Source organism: Tyto alba, unplaced genomic scaffold (assembly GCF_018691265.1).
Source record: "Tyto alba isolate M040663 unplaced genomic scaffold, T.alba_DEE_v4.0 Super-Scaffold_14, whole genome shotgun sequence".
NCBI lineage: Eukaryota > Metazoa > Chordata > Aves > Strigiformes > Tytonidae > Tyto > Tyto alba.
Genome location: NW_024881276.1, coordinates 49,514,641 through 49,535,916, shown reverse-complemented (window position 1 = coordinate 49,535,916; position 21,276 = coordinate 49,514,641).

Here is a 21,276-nt window from a genome sequence, read left to right as displayed (position 1 = left end):
GCCTTGGGACCCTTAGAATCACATTTTAGCCCTTTAGCAGAACCTTAAATAGGGGTAAGATGGTTCATTCATTTAGGACACTTCCTTCGAGCAGAGGAGCATTTCAGCTTTATGCAGGTGTTGCTATCAAAGTTAGTTCTTACAAAACAGTTGCTTCACTGCTGTATCTAAAATATTAGTGTTATCTGTAGCATGGTAATGGGAACTGCTGCAACATCTTAGTGTCCACAGACTTAATTCTTTGATCCAAAGAAATCTGAGATTAGTCTTTCCATAAATCCTTTGATAATGTAGGTACAAAAATCCTATTGACAGTCATAGCATCATAGAAAATCATCTAGTCTGTCCTTCTGCCTTAAGGCAGGATAAGAAATGCATAAACTATTTCTGGCAGATACTGTCTAATCTATTTCTAAAGACCTCTGATGATGAAGACCCCAACACCTCCCTAGGCAATCTGTTGTAGTACTTCACTACCCTTGCAATGAGACTCAACAGGGGTGGGAGGTGTATTTAAAACTACAAGAGAATTGAGGAAATAAAAAGAAAGAGCAAGGGTTACAGTCATAAACCAATCCAAAGGAGGTTTGTAAAAACAAGGGTTTTTTAATGGGAATCATTATATAAAAGATATCTGAGCTTAGTGGGATGATGTAGTATCTACAGCTAAAATGGTTCCTGTGAAAAGGTGTCTCTCTTTTTTTTTTCATTGCACAAACTCTAGCATTGTACATTATTGGGAAAGCGTGGGAATGCAGAAGAAATTGTATTCTTTGATCACAGGCCCAACACTAAGCCAATCTAATAGGGAATTGGAATTGTAGATGTATTATGAGGACTTAGAATACCACTTATGGCTAGATTAAACTGAAAATTCTTGAATAATTTCCTCCTTCGCTTGAGAGAAAAAAACTTATCTCCCAGAAAAATCAAAACAAGGAAGAAACCCACTCATCTCAACTGCTTTGTATCTAGTTCTGTGTTGTAGGCCAAGTTGTAAGGAGGGTGTTTACAGCAATGAGGCACTAATGTATTCATTGGAACCTGAAGTATTATATGAAAAATACTGAAGTACAAAAGCAATTACCATTAATCATTATATACAATGAAAGTAGCATTATCATCAAGTGCTAGCTAGCGCCTTCTGAAATAATACATTACCACCTAGGATAAAAGGACAGCTTTTGCACTGCTATTGCTGTTATCTTCTGAATGCTTATGCCTTTATTTTTTTGATGTTTTGCTGTCCAAGTGCGTTTTGACCTTAGTAAAGAGCATGGTTTTCCGATGGAGGAAGTTAGTTTTCCATAATAATGAAGAACATACGTATTGCAACTTTGGGGCATGCAAACTGGAAATATTTGCTTAAAGCCCTCAAATAGGGTTTGCAAAGGGAAGTAATAGCTCCTGCCCAAGTGAAATTCATGTGCCATACAGAAAAGCAGTGCCAGCTCTCTGTACCTCTATACCCTGCCAATTACTCAAGCAGACCATAGGCCAGGGCCTGCCCTGCTGCATCAAGCATGGGGAATTGCCTGAGTTCAACTTGCAGTCAGTTCTAGCACAAGTGAAAAAGAAAGGTGAGGAGCAACATGGGGCAGCAGAATTCAAGGGAGGCTCAGTCAAAGACGGAGGAGCCTATATCTGATCATGAGGCAAGGCAAGTCAATGACAAATGATCTGGCACGTATCTTTCACCCTATAGTTAATTATCACTTTCTATGGCTTAGTGACATCAGCATATTTTCTGAATTTGGAGCCTAACCGGCAATACTTGAGGCATCTGTAACAATGCCATGCATGAGGAGCACCATTGCCTTGTAGGAAAGTTCAGTGTCACTGACGAGATGAGCTGCATGGTAATTTGCCCTGGCAATCACAGCCTCTCCTGTCCCTGCCCCCTGTATTTTGTCAGAGTAGCTAGGGTACATTCTGATGTGCTACCTGAGTGGAAATGAGCTGATACAGGAGATAACAAACACCAAGCTGTGAATATGAAATCATGCCTTAACATTTTTTCTACTCTCTAGGTCTGCAAGAAAATCCAAACCTTCTGTGCACTGCTGTCAGTGTTACGTAAATCATTGGAAGAAGATGGTGTGCTCCTTCTCTGACCTCAGTGAAGCGGTTAAGGGAAAGCTCATACTACCACTTCAAGAATTCATCCTGTAGGGGTGCCTCTAAGCAAATTCTTCTTACCTGTTTTCTAGGTATTTGTGGGGTCTGTTTATTAAAAACCTATTACATTCAGGCAGAGTGGTCTATTTCATTTTAGTCAGGAGCAGTTGTAGATGAGTGGTTATGTGACATGCTGCTAAAGCTTGGGAAATAACTTCACAGTTTTTAGCTTTCTGCTTAGCCCTGTACCTCTTCCAGATTCTCCTTAAAAACTGAATTAGGGAAGGTTTGGTTTGAAAAAATGTGCATTTCAGTGCTATGGAGCTGGGGAGAGAGAAAATTATACAGAAAGCATCTCTCCTTTCAGGAGCTAAATTATGTACATAAATCTCTTGCATTTCTACCTATCTTAGTAAGTGCATCCTTATGTTTATACAAACACCTTTTATTCCAAGGAATTATTTAAATCAACTCTGAAATTCAAATTTACTATAATAAGAACAGCCACTGTGCTTAGCATCTCACTAAGTTATTACACAGCATCTCAGGACAGTATAGCATTGTCAAATGTTTAATTTAACTATGTAAATCACATTTAAAGAAATTCTATGATTTCTGTACATTTCTGATGTCAAGAGGTAGGTTTGATGATATTTCTTTACTGTGGGCTCATTAGAGCTAAGCACTAGCTCAGTGCTGATGTATTAGCCTATTCCTGAAAAACAGTAATGTAAATGTATTGTATCACTACAGCAATAGGAGAAACCAGCTGTGTTTTTCAAAGTCACAGAAAAATCCTATGCGAATGATCAGATCTTGTATGTTCTTATCTGCCACCTCTGTTTTAAGTACATACCTGGCACCTCCAAAATTGATTCTAGAGCAAATATTTTCTTACATGATATGAAGAACTGCATATATGACAAGTATAAAAATCTTCAGATATTTTTTTGAGTTATTATAGCTTTGAGTAAATTGAGAATTCAGAAAAACTATGGATGCCTGTATTTAATATAATAGATCCAAGAAAATGGTTTCTTCCTTGATTTAATGATAAAGATATTTCCTCTTACATGTTCAGCCTTTGATAATGTTCATATGAAAGTAAATTACGGGTATGGCACAAAATGAATGTTGTGTTTATCTGAAATTAGCTTTGCTATGGTTTTGCATTGACTTTTGGGAAACATTGTTTTCTTGTCTTCCTGTAAATTTCGTAAAATTATACCTATTTAGGTTTAAAAAATGCCTTAGTTTTGTACTTCTAATACACTTAGCTATTGCATTTCTATTTGTCAGCCACCACTTGTGTTAACTTTCTTTCCTTAATTTCAGTGTTGTTCCATTCCAACTGTGTGGGTATTTGTGTGTGCATAGTTGAAAATAACTGTAAAACACAAAATTACTGACATAAAAATATAAAATGCTATGTTCATAATTAGAAAGGAGATTATTTGTCCCCAACTAGGTTTTCAGTGAATTCCTCCAAAGTTGCAACACGCTCCAAAAATCTTCCACTTCAGATATTTAATACTAACTAATAATTTAGACGTGAGGGTTCAATAGTACAAGTTAACTTTGCATGAGTTCTCTTTAAGGATCTGCAACAAATTTAAAAGCTTTCACAGTCTCTGAAACTTTCAGGTTCAGCCAGTGTATTCTTGACCCATTGAAAGAGAAACTCGAGATGCTTCTTGTTGGAGGGAATACCTAAATATCCTGTGTGATTGGCAATGAATTCTGCTATGTTTAGCTTTGATTCCTTCTCTCTCACTTTCTCTCTTTTTAACAAAGCGCTCATCTCTGGGAAGGAAGATCATTAGGGAAGGGTCCTCTGTGGTCACTTGTGGTCTGAAACCATCTGTCATTTAAGATTTGTATACTTCACCAGAGTATTGCTTTTCATTCATTCATTTAATTTATTTGTATTTAGATTTTTGGCTGCCGTGTTAAGCATTGTGTAAACACAGAACAGGAATTAATTCTTTCCCTCTGGTATTGGATACATGTGAATTATTTAATAGGGAAATTCCTGTTCTCTCTGAGCACCAAATGTAAAGATCAGGATATTTATAGATCACAATTAAGCTGCTCTTTCTTGTGCTTTTTGAGAAATGAATTGAGGAGGATGAACCCAGCTCAAATTCAAGTCCCAGCTCTGAGGCATGCATCTTATTCCATTTTAGAGGCAGGGATCTCAGACCCATGCAGGCCACTGACTTACCCAGGGTTTCTTAAGGTGCTTACTGCCACAGAGGCAGCCAGCGCCACAACCTCTGGGCCAACCAACCTTCCTTTCTCTGAACAAGTGGAGGTTGCTGCTTAAAAAATGGTGCATTTCCAGTTGTCCTTGCTTTAAAATGCAGGGTCATGTTCTCTGAGTGCCTAGCAGAGATGTGGCATTTCCGAAGGAGAAGTTCAAAATTACGTAATCTCTGACATTTAGCTCAAAAGCTGTGTCTCAACTCCAGATTCTCTACAGTTACTACAGCACCGCACTGCTGTTGTGCACATGGTGCTGCCCTTCATGGTCCAAAGTTACAAATTACACCTTGAGCTGCTACTGGCTTGGAGGTAGAGTGTAGAAGTTAGAGTTTGGACTGAAGGGATATCCCAAGCTCTCACAGTAAATGGATGCCTGAAGCACTCAAATAGAGCAGGATCTGTAGAAATAGCTGTGGTTGAGGGAAAATGGGCTAATGACCAACACATAATGGTAAGGCAATGAAACTGGAAGGGAAACTAGGCTGAAAGGGTTGCGTACCTTTCTCTGTGGTGGGGGAGGAGGATCTGTGCTTTGCTTTGAGTCTGTGTGGGTCTCTGGAGAGAAATGGAAGCAAAGGGGCTGTTCTGTGGATATGGACACAGCTGGCTGGTGTGAGGCCTCTCAAAAGAAAAGAAGAATAATCTGACAGACCTCTGATTTGTTTCTGCTGCTCTTCAGGCAACTGTGATATCTGTGCATATTGAGAACAAAGCAAGCAAAACTTAGAAAATACTTTGATAGGGAAGTCTTGTTTAACCAAGAAGTTCAGTAACTCTCGCAGTTTCAGCTGATGGTTTCAGGTACAAGTCAGTTTTTGGAGATTTTTGTCTTCACCTTGTTTCTCCTATAAAATCTATGAGTACTACAGGAAAAATGGTTTATATGATACCAGTACAAATATTGCGGAAAATCTGTTTATTTCCTGGGAATAGTAAAGATGCAGTTATAAGCAGTATGGTATTAGCTGCTATCCGAATCTATCAATGTTTCATTCTCTAAGTGGTGTTCTAAGCAAATGTGTTGATTTTTCTTTTAACATTCTCCTGCTTCCACTGGAGTATGCTGTGTGAGGGTTCTCTGCTGTGCAGGGTTTTTTTGGTTTTAAGTTGGTCATACCTAGGGAAACTGATGGGGAGAAGAGAGGCCAAGTCACGCTGAAGTAAAAATGTACAAGAAACGTGATATTTATATCACCTTGTGGATTCTTTCCCGTATCACATTTATTAGTGTCTACTCCCAGAGTTCCAGGTTAAGGGGAGGTTAGTGTGAATTGTCATAAGTAGTAAATTGGTGAAATTACTGAGGAGAGCAGAAACAGATTGAAGATGCATTTGACTGCAATTTGGTGTACTTGTTTCATTAAGCCGTGGTTTTCTACCAAGTTGTCTTCAACAAGGCATTTTTGAAAATTCTCCTTGTGATTGCTTAGCTGAATAAGACATCCCATCAAGACGTAACAGCAGTGATGTTGCGTTACATTTTGTGCTGAGGCATTGATGAGGCTTGATTCATGTGTTCTGACAGAGGCTGAACAATATGGTGTGCTTCCTTGAAAAAGTACAGTTTGCAGGACAAACACAGCTTTCACAACAAAGTGCTTTTGTATTTAATTTGTTTGCAAATACGCCTGGATTGCATGCATAAAGAATGAGGAGTCATGAGCGCTTTGGGGATGATGGTGGCATTAGAGGATAGGATCGTATCGTCATATTCAGAGGTCAAGGGTGCAAGAAAACAGAACCAATGGATGATAATATGCTCTAACCACTGAGTTAGGATTGGGCATTTACAGCAGCTGTAATCCTAAATCAGATTAGATATCGATGATAAAAAGCCTTCGGATGGCTCTGTGAACTAGTCTCTGGGTTACTTGCTGCAAATATAAGGTGACCCGTATGAAAGTTCCTGTCACTAGGTGAAAGAAAGAATCTCCATTTTTTATGGAATTTGATTACTAAGGCTGCTAGACTGCTTGCTTGTTTGACATTGGCAAAATGTCTGGCCGGGTTACTGTGATAGGAGTGCACTATCAGTTAGAATCCCAAATATATGAAGCATCAGAACTATTGTAGCAGTAAGAGAGGGACTGGAGCTGTTCACAATTTCAGATGAGCCACACTGTCCCCTCTGGGCAGTAGCATTACTGTTTGTTGGGGAACTGATGGATCCCGGTACCTTCCTTTGGAAGAGACAGGAAAGGCTGTTAGGGGAGAGGGCCAAGCCCGAGAGCCAAGCATGTGAACAGCCAGAGGATTAGAGCTGCAAGCTGCTGCATCAACACGAGAAGGCCTGGAGGCACGTCAGCGTGGCATGTGCAAGCCAGCGGCCAAACGCCTCTTGCTGTGCCTGTGCCCAGCTGGGTGTTTCCACGTGTGGCCCCGCACCCTGCCTGTGAGCCCTCAGGGTGTGGGTGCTTCGACACCTTACTGCTGAACCTTCTAACGGCAGGCAGCCTGCATATGAAGGATATAAGTTACAGATACATTCAGCTGGTATTAATTCTGCTATTTATTTTTTTTTAAATGTCAAAACAAAACACTATCCTACCAGCTGACTGATTTCTAAGATAATTCTTCTTGGAGACTTTCTCACTGGAGAAAGATATGGGTATATGCTTGTGGTTCACATTGCAGAGGATGTTCCCTTCATAGTGACAACAGGGAAGAAGATATATGAGATAAGATTAAGAGATATAGGTGACTGAGTGGTCAAGGCTGGTGCTGACAGACAATTGGAGGGGACATGTTAAGAAGTATAGGAAAAAGGAGAAGAAAAATCTAGATAGTGCAAACCCCTTCATTCTTAAGAACAAGATTGGTGGGCACTGTGCTGAAGGAAACTTCTCTTGCCTGCACATCTTGTTTCCCAGTAACTTAAATGAGAAATCATCTGAGAAGGCTTTCTTGCAAGTTTATCAGTGCATTATATACAGTGTTCTTTCTACAGTCTGTGGAACCTGTCGTAATGTATCGTATTACTTCCAGACAGAATAAGAAGAGCAATCATTTCCAGAAATGAGAGCGCTCTGTATAATTATGGGGAATGATTTATGCATAATATATACACACTTCAAAAATAAAGTTTATCTGCTCTGCACAGTATTAACTGACTGAATGTAGGAATCTGCCCAGTGGCAAGCAAACAGGAATTAAAACAGTGATAAAGGTGAGGATCTTGTAGTGGATGATGGGAAAGAACTGTCAAAAAAGAAATTAAGTGAGAAAATTCCTTGTCTGGCAGTGAGTTATTAAAGGTGAAAGCTTACAAAGAGAACATTGTGTATATGGAGACCATCACTGAGAAAGAGGGATGCCAATCTGGGGGGAAGGAGCAAAAGAGAGAGCTACCCAAGAAGTGTCAGTCAGAGTTGAGTGGCACATGAAAAAAATGATACAAGGAAGCCTCGTTTATCCCACCTGGCAAAAATAACAGGTGAGGGAACTTGTAAATGTGTAAAGGGAGAGATAGGAGGAAATGGAAGTAAATGTAAAGGTGGTCAGAGATCCCAGATTAGCTGAGACGGTCATTAAATACAAGCCCTGTCTTGCCATCATGAGATCTTTGAAATGTCATTTTGTTTCAGATTTTGGAGGGAATATAGTAGGCAGCCTCTTGCACAGTGGCAGGCAGCGAGAAGACAGGAGTCCTGCCCCAAACCCTGTTATACATCCTGCTGTCACAGTGTGCATGCCCATGATAACAGCTGGCACTCATAGTATGTTCTCCAGGACAATATATGTATTGATTTATGTGACAGACATACCACCAGCATCAGATCATGTGGCCTGACACAGAGGGATTTTGTAATATCCAAGGTAAAGTTCCTCCACCACATTGATTTTTATGTTTCAGGGGTTTTTTTGTTCTAGCTACCCTATTTTGGGGACTCTTTATGCTAACTTTGTGCTTTAGGTGCTATGTACTTTGTTTTTAATGATGATATTGAAGGGATAAATAATGCCTTGTTCAGAGAAAGTTTCTTTCTGAATTGCTTTAGACATTGATGCTTGTCACTAGTTCCTAAAGGAAAAAGACTACTATTAAATTGCAGTATTGGCCAACGCTGTTGCTTTACTACACCTCAGAAACAGGCTGATGCTCAGACAGCTTGTCCAGAGTGGCTCAACTGTGTGGTTTTACCCAGAATGATGTGGTCAAAGCCAGGCTGGGTCTCCTAGAGACAGACTGAAGTAAGTCTAAGCTTGGCACCTCTTCACTCCCTGCACTGATAAACAGTGTGTGAAACTTTACCTGAAGGTGCCCTGGGTGGGGTTGGTTCTTGTTTGGAGTTCAGGTGTATTGTATTTGTTCTCAGTCATAATTATTGTAATTGATTATCCTCCCTACTTTCCTTATGTAGATCTAGTCTCTTCTTCTGCTTTACACTTATTACCATAAGGTTGCTGGTACTGAACTTCTCTTAGTTATTTTTAAATTGTTCTCTTTTTTTTCCTAAGTACTCATAGTATTTGAACACTTGGCTACAGCACTTATAGTATATGAATTCTGCCTTTCTTCCCTTCTGTGCAAAATAGCAGATAGCAGTCTCTTCAAAAGCATGGAAATTTTTAAGTAACTCCAGTTCCATTTGCATCTGGGTGTTGGAAGTCTTACGAAAGACAATTGGATTTATTCTCTAAGTCTTTCAGTCACACTGGCAAATGATATCTAAGCTGTTTGGGTGCTGAGCTTTCACAGATTTCACCAGCAATTGGACCTAGGTAATTTAAGGATGTGCTTTAGGTTCAGCCCCTCAACGTTTCGCTTAGGTATGTTTTCTCTCTCATACTACTATTGAAGAACTCAGTTTACACTGTTGCTGGGAAATTCTGTTGGCATCCTGGTCTCTCTGGGAAATGAGATCCACACACACTGTCTCTGGAAGCCAGCTGCCCCTGGAACATCGCTGCCCTGAGACACCCTCCCAGCAAAGGTCCTCTAAATACAGCAGAGAGTTCAAGTGAGGGCTTTCAATAAACTTGCCCCCTAGCCAAATGCCACTTAGCTGTCCTAGTCTTTCTTTCTAAGACAATTGCACTATCTCTTTAATCATCTTTTCCCTTTCTTCTGAGTACCCTCCGGTCTGCTAATAGCTTGTTGGTAATGACAGTGCTCAGCACAGGGCACAGTATTACAGGTGTGATTGCAGTGGCACCATATTTTTCATTCAACGATATCATTAGTTATCACTGTTTGCAGTATAGAGGGCAAATGGAGTGACTTTCCCAGTCCAAACAGTTTTAGTCATATATTGAAACTGGCATGCAGAAGCACGCACCCTCATAATGGTACAAGGCTCATAATTTTGATATCAAACCCAGCTCCTTTTTCCAGCCAAACATTCTTGGATAAATAGAATTCTGTGCTTTGCCATTTTGTTGCTGCATATTAATATAGATTCTTCTGTGGGCGCTAAGAAGCTGATTTTCAGTGAATGTAGTTAAACCACTTTTTCCATGATTATAATGAGAAGGACCTGGTGAGATCACAGGAAAGCAAGCCACGCATATAGAGCATTTTCTGCAGTTTATATTAAAACTATAAATAACTGCAGAAAAACAGGATGTTTGGGAGATTAAAAGTGTGCATTATTTCCTTTATGGCATTGCTTCTTCTGAACTGGCAGTAGCATTGCACTATTTATTCTCTGCAGGCCTCAAGTAGAGGTTGGGAAAATGGATGTCTACTCCCTAAAGCAATTTGTTTTAGCAGTGCTGTTGAAACACAGCTCAGAATTATGTTTAATATGAATGAGAAGCTGGAACCACTTGAGAAGGCAGATGGAGGATTTTCCAGACCTATAAACCTGCCTCCTTCATGTTTTGCTTGGGCATTCATCACGTTTCCTGCTCCTGGCAGCTTAAGCTTGTTATGCCACACATAGGCTTTTACCCGGACCACGTGAGGAATGTCTGCCTCAGTATGAGGACTTATTTTGCGCTCCCTGTTGTAGGAGCTTCAGTTCAAAATCCACAGGACTGTTTCTGTCTCATCGTTGACTGGCTTTTACCTTGCACAGGGGAGTAGCACCTGAACAGGGCCGAATAGCTAGTTCATCATCTAAGACTGCAGAGACAGACCAGTAGATAACCAGCAGTGATTACAGGCACAAGCTGGTTCACATTCAGTGTACACCTTGTCCTTGTCTCACAATGTGAAAGGCTGCCTAGTTTCCATGGGACTGGATACCTTGTTTTCTGCCCAATAAGCTGTCAGCAGGTTAGTCAAGAAAAAAAAGAGTAGATTTCCTTTGTTTTAAAAAAGGAAAAGCATTCTGGTTACGGCGTAGTTTTCATAAAAATAACTGAGGGCCTTCATTAACTTATTATTGGGACAGCAGCAATGTTCCATATTTTGCGTTAGTTTAGCATACTGCTTGCATGTAGTTGAAGGTTAAGATGTCTGCTCTGGTTTTGTCTTGATTTCTGATGAAGTGAAGTAACCTACTACTTGTAAAAGGCAAAATACAGGAGAAGGAATCTTGTACGGATGACCTCTTGCAAATGTACTGAATTCCATACCACTTGCTGTTAGAAACTGCAGGAGCTTCTAACCCGCATGGTAGAGAGAAAAGGCTGGAAATATGGTAGAATGCACCCTTACCATGTATAAATTTCTTAAAATATCTGTCTTGGAAATGCTGAATGTTACAAAAATTGGTCGTGGACAGATTCTAGAGGAACTGGGATTGTTCATGCTAAAAATTAAAAGATGGTACCCAAGTTTCTCTTAACAATCAGTTTCTCAGTTGTCTTCAGCCAGGCAAGTCAACCTCAAATTAATTTTGCCCTGCAACAGGCTAAGCTGCCAGATGACCTCTGACAGAAAGCCAGTGCTTTCCAGCATGGCCAGGGGGAGATTGGCTGTCCCCAAATTGGACGTCTGTATTAGATGTCCAGTATGGGTTCTCCTGTTGGAAAAATAACTGCCAGGAATGGCATAGGTATGTTTGGTCCTGTGTGAGAGCAGAGAGGTATTTTAGAGGCAACCGGTTCTGCCTCTTAGCGCATTTACGATCCTCTCTAATGCTTGCCAGGCCCATGAAGGGTTGGAGCACTTTCTCTGGTCGCCTGAGTAGAGCGAGCCCAAGTTCTCAAGGAAACAGTAGGAAGTCATATCTGATGAGCCTCTTGTTGGCACAGAGAAGTCAAATTGTGCTGACTGGCACTGTGTTTCTCCTGGTGTGGCACAGCCTGTCCCATCTTGTCTGACCACTAGCTTTTACCTTGGTTTTGATACCAGGAGATAGAATTCATGATTGCTAGTCCATGGCACGGCTCTGTTATATCCTGCATAGTTTCTTTCAGATTGCTCTCTCATGGCTGGCTAAATTGGGTAAGTTACAGTCGGCAGCTTAATTCAAGCTGTAGGTGGACCCATCCTGAGCATCAAAGGACCTGTGTTTAAACATTGGTAAAACTACATGTGATGTTGCCCTGGTTTGGGCTTGGGATAGAGTTAATGTTCCTTTTTGGTAACTAGAATAGTGCTGTGGTTTGGATTCAGCATGGGGTTGGTATGAGAAGAATGCTGATAGCACACTGATGTTTTCCACCACTGCTGAGATTTCAAGGACTCTCCGACTCCCCATGTCTTGCCCGTGCGCAAGGGCACAGGGAGCAGGGAGGGAGCACGGCCAGAGCACCAGACCCAAACTGGCCAATGAAATATTCCATATCATGGAACGTCATGCTCACTGTATAGAGGAGGGGTGATCAGGAAGGGGCTCGCTCTCGCCTCCAGGATTGCAATTACAGGATCTTGGTATCTCGGGATCGCTAGCTGGGAATGGGCTGGGTGTTGGTCAGTGGGTGGTGAGCAATTGCATTGTGCATTTTCCGTTTATATTTTCTATTATTGTCATTGTTTTCATTTTATTACCATTATTAAACTGTTCCTATGTCAACCTGCAAGTCTCCCTTTACCCCTTCAATTCCCTCCCCCATTCCCAGGTGGGGGGAGGGTGGGTGAGCAGCTGCAGGGTGTTTGGCTGACGACCAGGCTCAAACCACAACAGATGTGATGTCTATAGCTGTTGGTAATAACATTTATTTTTGCTGAGGTTTATATGTTTAAGAAGACTAATTTACAAAGTGATAAAAATAGTCTTTAGATAGTTATACTCTTCAGTCAATAGGGGCACAGTTGCTTGCTATGTTCAGAATTTTGGATGTTCTGCTTATCATATTTGAACAGGTCTGCGATCTGACTCTACCGTACATTAAAACTACACAGACTTATAGCTTTGAAGATGGCTACAATATCTTTTGCCTTCTGTCCTAAAGCATTGGATGAATACATACACAGAGGATGTGAACATCAGCCAGGTTTTCTTAGGAACAGGAAAAAAAGGGGAAGATATGAGAGGCTTTACTTGGCACATGGTTTATGCTTTAAAAATTAGGTTTTTGTGAAAATAATCCTGATGAGCATGTTTGTCATGTCTCTTCAAATCATACAAATGCTTTTATACCCTGCAGGCTTTCAAGCCTTTATTTTTAAAATACTCTATAGCCTGTACTGAAGTAATCTCCAATACTAGGTTTTTGACTGTAGAGAAAATAATTGCTTCTTACATGATCCTGACTTGTAACTGAATATAAAGTTATACTGGCGCTACTGTTTTTTTCCCCTTAGCCTTTTATATCACTCCTTCCATTTTATAGCTTCAGTTATCTGCATCTACCTTGCAGTGAGTATCACAGCTACAGGTCTTATTTTATATTGGATATCACTCCTGATAATTAGGGATTCTAGCCTAATGGACAGTGGCCTTTTTTTTCTCTCTTTTTGTTGTGCCCAAACAGAATGTGAGCTTGCTTTTTTTTTTTTTTTTTTTTTTTTTTAAAAAAAAAAAAAAACTGGAAAGAGATAAGAAGAAAAAAAGATGGAGAATTGGTTAAATGATGAGTCTTGTAAAGCCTTGCTTTTCTTTATCATCTCCTTAGGCTGTTCAGAGCAGAAATTGCATGAGGAAGAATTGTGGTGGTTATATTAATAGATTACACTTTGTATGTGAGCCTTATAGGAGGTCCCTGAGACCTGTACCTATATTTGATGCATTAAAAGAAACAGTAACAGCCCACTGAAAAGACTCACCCTTTTAAAGAGCTGTGGGAGTGCACAGCTGTTGGTCGTTGAAACATTGCAGGCAGAGGACAGTACTATTTTTTTTTCAACACAAACAAAAGGAGAAGGACTGCTCGCTGTCCTACTGACTGACTCCAGTCTGGCAAGATTTCTTGAATGACATGGAAAGGTAGCTGAACAGCAGCTATCCAAGAAAATGGCTAGAAAACTTCCTTTAAATCAATATCCCTGTGCTTGACTCCAATCCTTTCTACCCTTCCAGCTGGCATGTTTGCTGCCCGAGCACCTACAGAAGGTGGAAGGAGAGCGAGGCATGCCGGGTTGGGTCTGGAGAAGCTCCAGCCAGTTTTCCTGGCTTCTAATATCTCGTTCCCATTTCTATTGATAGCCTGGGTTCCTGTCCCACCCCGCTGTCAGTAATCTCTTTCTTGCTCCTGCTTGTTGGCACAACTCCACCCTACCAGATCTTTTTCATTTGTATTATTCGCCCTGTTACTGCTGCTGCTCCCTAGCACATGCCTCCCCAAGGGTCTGGAAATCTCACCCTGTCTTATTCACAGCAGCTGTTCTCATTCCAGGAGTCTGTGTGAGGGCAGCCAGCACTGCCTGCTTTAGAGAAAAGTGCTTTAATCATCATGAGTGACAGGGAATAAAAGTTGTTTCTTCTTAGCCTCCTCCTTGTGATGGGGAGGGTTACTCTGCAGTGTCTCTTACTTTGTTTTATAGTCTAATGTGTTTATATAAATAGCCTTTAACTTGCTGTTATTCTGTCTCTTGCACACAGACATCCTATGGGCAAGCATACAGACATCCTATGAATGTGTGCAAATAGATCCATATGAATATGCATTCATATTAGCTCAACTGTTAATTCCAGTTATTTGTTAATCACTTATTAATAACAGTTCCAAATTTCTCTTCCACTGTTTGCGTATCTGTCAAAAATCACTGGCATTCCATCACTCAAAACCTACTCAGTCTTCATTTGTTTTCTTTCTGGAAATATCTGATAACAGAGGCTGGCTCGGAAAACCTACTGGGACAAAATTCCATCAAAAATACAACTTCTAATGAAAATGGATAAATTTGCCAAGATGGGTGCACATCAGCATAATGCAGTGTTCTCATAATAAGGACTCTGTTTAAATTTTCCCCAGAAATGACTCTGGAATTTGTATTTTATTTCTGGATCATACTACAGAATAATAATGTAGAAATCAATTGACTCTGAATATTTTAGTCTTTGAACATTTGCCTTTGAGAATTTTGAAACACTCCATCTTCATTCCTGTCCTGAAAACAGTGAGATAGCAAAATATCAAAATCCTTCATGAAACAAGTCTTACAACCTCTTCATGTTAATAAATCCTGATCCTGCAGGCTTAATTCAGGCTATTCTCCCTTAATTTCTGTAAGCGGATGTGGAAACCAAGATATCATGTTCTCATGAAATACAAACAGATGGGTGAAACGCCACTGATTCTTAATATGAAACTTTACCCACCAGCCATGTAGGAAAATTAATTTTCATAGTGTGTGGAACTGTTACATATCTTTGCAAGTCACATTAGTTGAAAGCTATTTAGCCCATTCACTAGTGTTTGAGTAGTCTTTTTTTCCAATACTGACCTTATGTCAGGCTGCAACTCTTTCGATTTTGTTTCTGGTGATCACGAATTTGAACTGTAATGAGTTTTGGATAATTGAAGAATGGAATTCCATGAATGAAGCTGTCCAAAATGGCTGAGTAACTGTCTAGCAGAGAAACGAATCTTAACTGACCCTCTCAGAGTCTGGCCCTGTCTGGAAGTATTCTTGCTGGATTTACACTGTCCGTTTAAAAAAATGGCAGCCCTGCTTTCACCATCAGACTAAAACCAATTATGGACTATTTTAAGCTAATGGCTTTAACACAAAAGAAATTAATGCGATCTTTTTTTTAACTGCTTCTGGCTAATATTCTGTCAGCTAAGGACTATAATTAATCTTAATTCACATAAGAGGTAAAAAGGCATTTTTCAGTACTGGAGTCTTTATACAAGCTCTCTGCTTAATTAATTGAGTCTTAACCTCTCCAGAATGAGTCTGTGGTGTTCAGTGCCATTCTAGATGCATGTCAGATTGTGTCATTTATTTCCTGTTTGGTTTTTCTTCTTTTTTCCAAATAAGGCTCTAACATTAAAGTGCGTCAAACACATCGAGGCTACCTAAAGGAAAAAAAAAATATAAGAAAATCAGATCCAGGCAAATTTGTAATCTCTGATACTCCTGCAATATCTGCTACTGTTGTTTGAGCTGCTTGTACTACCAGCACTGATTATAGTACAAATATTGGTAGTTTTAGATGAAGCAATTTCTTAATGGTGATTTCTCCTCTTGAAGGTTGTGGCTCGTACACAGATGTCTTGTATGCCAGAACATAAGATGTATTCAACCGTATATCTCTAGGGCTGTGAACAGTGTTAAAGATTGATGGGCACTGTCTTACTGAAACACCAGAAAAACCTAATGAATCAATTTGTCGTCCCTAGAACATCAATTTAAGAGGGTTTTCTGCATGGAAAAGATCACAGGACTGTAACTTCACTGTCCTGCTTCTGACTCAGACAAGTGTCCCTGGCCCTCCTTCCCCTCTCCTACTCAGGGCATCAGATCTGCCCTGTATCTGGGCATAGGGAGAATTAATTTTCTCAAATTGTAAGTTTTCTCCTTTTAGCTTTATCTCTTTTTACTTCATGTCACTGGACATAATTAACTGAATATAGTAATAGCAGTTATAACCATACAAATAGAAGGGTTCATGTTGAGATTTCACACTGAATCTCTTCATTTTAGGGATAGTACAGCTATGTGTCAAGGCTGCAGAAAAGCTGACAGTTCACAAAAAAAAAAGCATGCCTGTTTTCTGTATAAATTTGCAAGCTTGTAATTGGGATAGAATAGACGGATCTCATGGGATACATCAGTGCATAATTCCAGGCAAAATCAGGCTAAAATCTGATACAGAAGAAGATGGAGTCATTTCCATGAGGTACAGGAGCAAGGCGCACAGGCTGTATACCAGGAACTATTTTGCTCATTCTGGATTTCTAGTATGGCTGACTCTAAAGCTGGAGTCCCATGATCATTAACAATTAGGGACCTCCACGTGGGAGGGAAGTTCAATGCTTAGTTGTTCTTAGCTTGCAGTTATTTAGCATTTTGCCATGAAATTCAAGACAAAAGAGCATGTTGGGATTTGTGGACAATAATATCCATATTTTATATTTTTCTAAGACCTGAGAAGACATATAGAGTATACCTAAATTGTGTCCATCCTACAGATGATGGAGAAGTATTAGAAAAGTATGGATATTCTGATTATTTTCTCCTGGAACTTATGAGTAAAGAGATCATTTATGTAGTGGTAGCTTTAGGGCTTTTTGTTCTGTAATGCCATCACCAGAAGAGACTGGACTAACTCATGAGATGTTTTCAGGTTTATACCCTCTGGCTGTATCTAAACTGGATATACAGGATACTTTCTGACTCTGAGATCAGGTAAACATCAAGAGAAACACTACACAGTTTATTCATCCTAGATGGTGAATTTTTCAAGAAGTGATGTTCAGAAAGTCTGCTGCACATATGTAGACCTGATGAATACATGACACCTGATGTTTCTGTTTCTATCAGAAATATGCTTGTCTGCTTAGATATAATACCTTCCTTACTTACTCAAAGCCTGGAAAGAAAGATCCGCATCTGATGTAAATTGTCATTGACAAAAGCTGAGGAGCAGGTCCTGGAATCCATTTTGCATTTTAGGGCAGTTCATAAAAAGAAAATAGCCTTACATTTCACTGCTTGCTATTTGGCTGCCTGACAGTTGAAGACGACCAGTTAAGCAAACGGAAAAGGTGATGAAAAACTGATTTCAGAGATGGTTATGTTCAAAGTGAAAGGAGGGTAAGGGCAATATATTAGTTACTAAGACAACTGTTTGTTTAATGCTAAATCATTTCCTCATTGAAGGGAGCAGCTTCTGTTTCAAATTAATTTCCTAAACTATTGTTGCACTACTCACTCTTTCCCTTTACCATGTTTCATGATAAGCACAACCTCTTGCCAGCGTCTATTTTCCAGCTCCCCTCTAACTGCTGAACCATGTTGCTCAGTGAGCGGCCAGGGTGCAGGTATGCAGCAGAGATTATGTGATTTGTAGCCTTGGTTCTAATCCATCAGCAACTGCACAACATGAGCCTCTACCTAAGACAGGAATGACTGCCACTGTTCTACTGCATAAAGGTATCACAGAGAGGAAAACAGAATAAGGTTAGTCAGGGCTCATTCCTCTGATTATTTTTGAAGCATAGGTGGTGGTCAGAAAAAGTAGGTCTTCTTAGACCAGACACTCTACCACTTCCTGAAGAAAACATAATAGAATATCTCACAGGTTACTGTATCAATCTCTAGCCTAATCTACTCAGCACATTCAGCAATGTATTTCAAACTCTTTGGTTTTATTTATGCTCTTTCCTCACCCATTTTACCATTTAAGGGTGTAATTCAAATTCAGTATCTGTTTTGTAAGTAGATCAAATGTGCTTCATTTCCTGATTTCTACTTTGGAAACTGTATTTTAAACTAATCCTGCAATGCATGACTGAAAAACCTTATTGGATGTAGCTGTGGGGTTTTGGGTTTGTTTTGGTCTTTTTTGGTTTTGTTTGGTCTTTGTTTTGTTTGGTTTTGTTTGTTTGGTTGGGTTTTTTTGTTTGTTTTTTGCTTCAAGGTATGGTAACTCTATTTTTGAAAATAGGATAATTCTAATTTTCAGGAAAAAATGGGGGTTTATATAATTTTTTCATTCAAAATAATGGTATTTCTTAATGTTTTAAGAATCACAGACATTTTTATTTATTGATCAGCATATGTTTCTGAGTATCAGATAACATGATTTCATAAATAGTAATGATCTGAATGTGATGGTTTTATTTATGAAAATATTCATGACTTCTTCTCTGGAGTTTTAGAATTCAATCAATTTTAGACTCTATTAGGGAAGAAATTTAGATGAAGAGAGGAATTGCCCATATGTAAGAACATAGTGAGAACATATGTCAGAACTAGTGTTAAAGCTGCATTTGAGAGGTCAGGAAGTGCAAGGGTAAAATGATAACTGCCAAAAGTCAAGCTGAGACAGATCTTGTAAAGGAAATTTAAGCAAATTGTGAAAGATTTTTCAACTATGCAAATAGATAGAATAAGAAAAAAAATAGAAACATTGTGCACTGAGGATGGGGATAGAATTAAAGACGATCTCATTTCCCATTTTAAATATTTTTCCTAATCTTCCTTGAAGTTGAACTGGGGGGGGGGGGGGAGGGGGGGAAGAAGAATTGGGTTGAGAAGATGGCTAATGGGAAGAAGGGAATGGAATTTTCCCAAACTAAGACATGAAAAATAAACTTTGTCATATTTGTTCACTCTAGCTCACAAGGACTCTTCATCTTAGATACCTGAGGGGATTGTCATATGAAAATGGATGTCCAGAACAAGGATTTTCTGCAGTGGAATCAAGTTGTAGTGGTCTTTTATGAACAGAGAACAGCAGATGTCTTGCCCATATCTAGGCATTTAGTGGCAAGGGAAAAGCAAGACAAAAATCTGCAGATCTAAGTGCATTTGTGCATATGGCTTTGTACATATTTTGAAGGGAAGAATAATAGAAAATGGGACCAAATGCAACATAAGTTTACCAAAGGAAGATCATAGCATAATAACACATATGTATATGTTCGTGGTTTTTTTTTTTTGGTTTTTTTTTTTTTTTTTTTTGTAAGATACCTGCTTTTTAGGAAAAAGAAATTCAGCAATCGTTGCCTAGTGTACAGTAGAGCATTTGACAGGACACAGACTATGACATTAAGTGTTCAGCTGAGGAAGATGTGAATTTGTATAAGAATTGTACAGTGGTAAAAAATCTGGTTTAGTGAGGAGATGACACAGGTCATTAAGGGAAGCATTAAAGCTGGAAGGATGCTATTACCAGTGTTCTTTAACGATGGGTCTCAAAAGCAATCCTGTTTAGTATTTTCATAAATAAACCTGGCACAAAATGAGGAAAGAGCAAATAGACTGTAGTGATGACACAGCCCAAAGAGGGGCCATCAATGCAGTGTAGGACTGGAGTGTTACACTTTGAGAATTGGATGATCTTAAGGACAAGAAAAGAAATAGGATAAAGATTAATACTCAGTTCAGGGTAGTATGGAGAGTTAGATGCATTTGGATTCAGAACAAAACCTTCTGCTGTCAACAGGATTGCCATCAGATGGGGAAAAAGCCTGTTTGAAACAAGCCTGTTTGTTCAGAGGGTAACTGTAGCAGTCGTGAGTGAGCAGGGAAAAGGGTGAAAGCAGGGGCAATTTCAGGTGAGATACAGTCAGCAGAGGGGACATACCAATTTCATTGTGCAAGACTCAGCTGAGGCCTCATCTAGAATGCTGTGTAGAGAGCTGTGCTCTGCAATAGCTGGGGAAGATTAAATAAACCTTGACAAAGTGGGACCTACCTTAATAATGTGGGGAATGGAAAACTGTGAGTATTGACCTGGCTAATCTAATGAAGGATGAGAGGAGATTGATTACCCTAAGTAAATACAGTACCACATAGGAGGGGGAGAAGAAGCACGTATAAATCACATGTAATTACATCAAGGTTAAAAGTGAAAGGGAGTTATCTAACCATCAGAGAAGTGAGTCCTTAAACAGCCTTCCAATAGGAGTGGCAGAAGTAAAGTATCCACCTGGTCTGAAGATTGATCTCAGGAGGCTGGTGGAAGGATTTTATGTTGTGATGCTTGTACAGAGAGGGATTGGACTCTAAGACCAAAGACAAAATGCCTCCAGTGCAGTCAACAGCTACCCCCTGTGCCAACATGGATGATTCTCATTGTGCAGAGAGGACCTGATGGGCTCTGGGTTTGTCCTGCAGCACCTGCAGTTGCTGTAAGGAGTCGCCTTTCCTGGCAGAGAGTGCACTCTGCGGAATCAGTATTTAGGCACCAGCATCTGGTTTCTTGAAGGTCATCTTTTGACTGTATCTTTGTGTACTTTTGCCCTCTGTTGCCCCTCTTCCTTCATTTTGCCTCTTTTGCTATCTAAATTGGTTCATTTTAGTCCCAGTCTCCACACATGAGTTCTTTTCTTTAGGGATTCCAACATTCGCAATACTGTAAGTGCATAATAGTAAATATGGCCTTTTGCTTCTAAGCACAACAGTCATACATAACGACAGTTGGTCTCTCAAAGCATCCTTTCCTTTTAAAATAAGTAAGTCTATGTTATGTATTTTAGACCTAGGTTATAGCAGCAGCTTAAAAAGATGATGCCAGTATATTGTATTTTTTTCCCCAAAGGAAAAGCATCCCTGCTTAATGAGACATTGAGGAGAGGCAGTTCAGAGGCACATCATGGCCTTGGTTGTCCGAGTCCTTGTCAAGATACCTTTGTGCAACTCTTTTTCTCTGTCAGCATATCTCCAATGCACAAAAGGATATGAAGTAAGAATCATGAAATAGGAAGGTTGTGGCTTTACTGCAGGGCTACCAGCTGGAGGCTTGTGCAGATGAAAGCAAATGACTCCCTCAAAGACTAGCATGTAAGAGATGCCTTGGAGGTGAAACAAAACATTCACAGTAAAATGGTATGTTACCTACTGTGTTGAATTTTACGAGCTGTGTGTTGAGTACCACCCAAAAGCAGATCCAAATGAGGGAACTCTGTGGGGAAATATTCTCTTGAATCACAAGCCTGGCT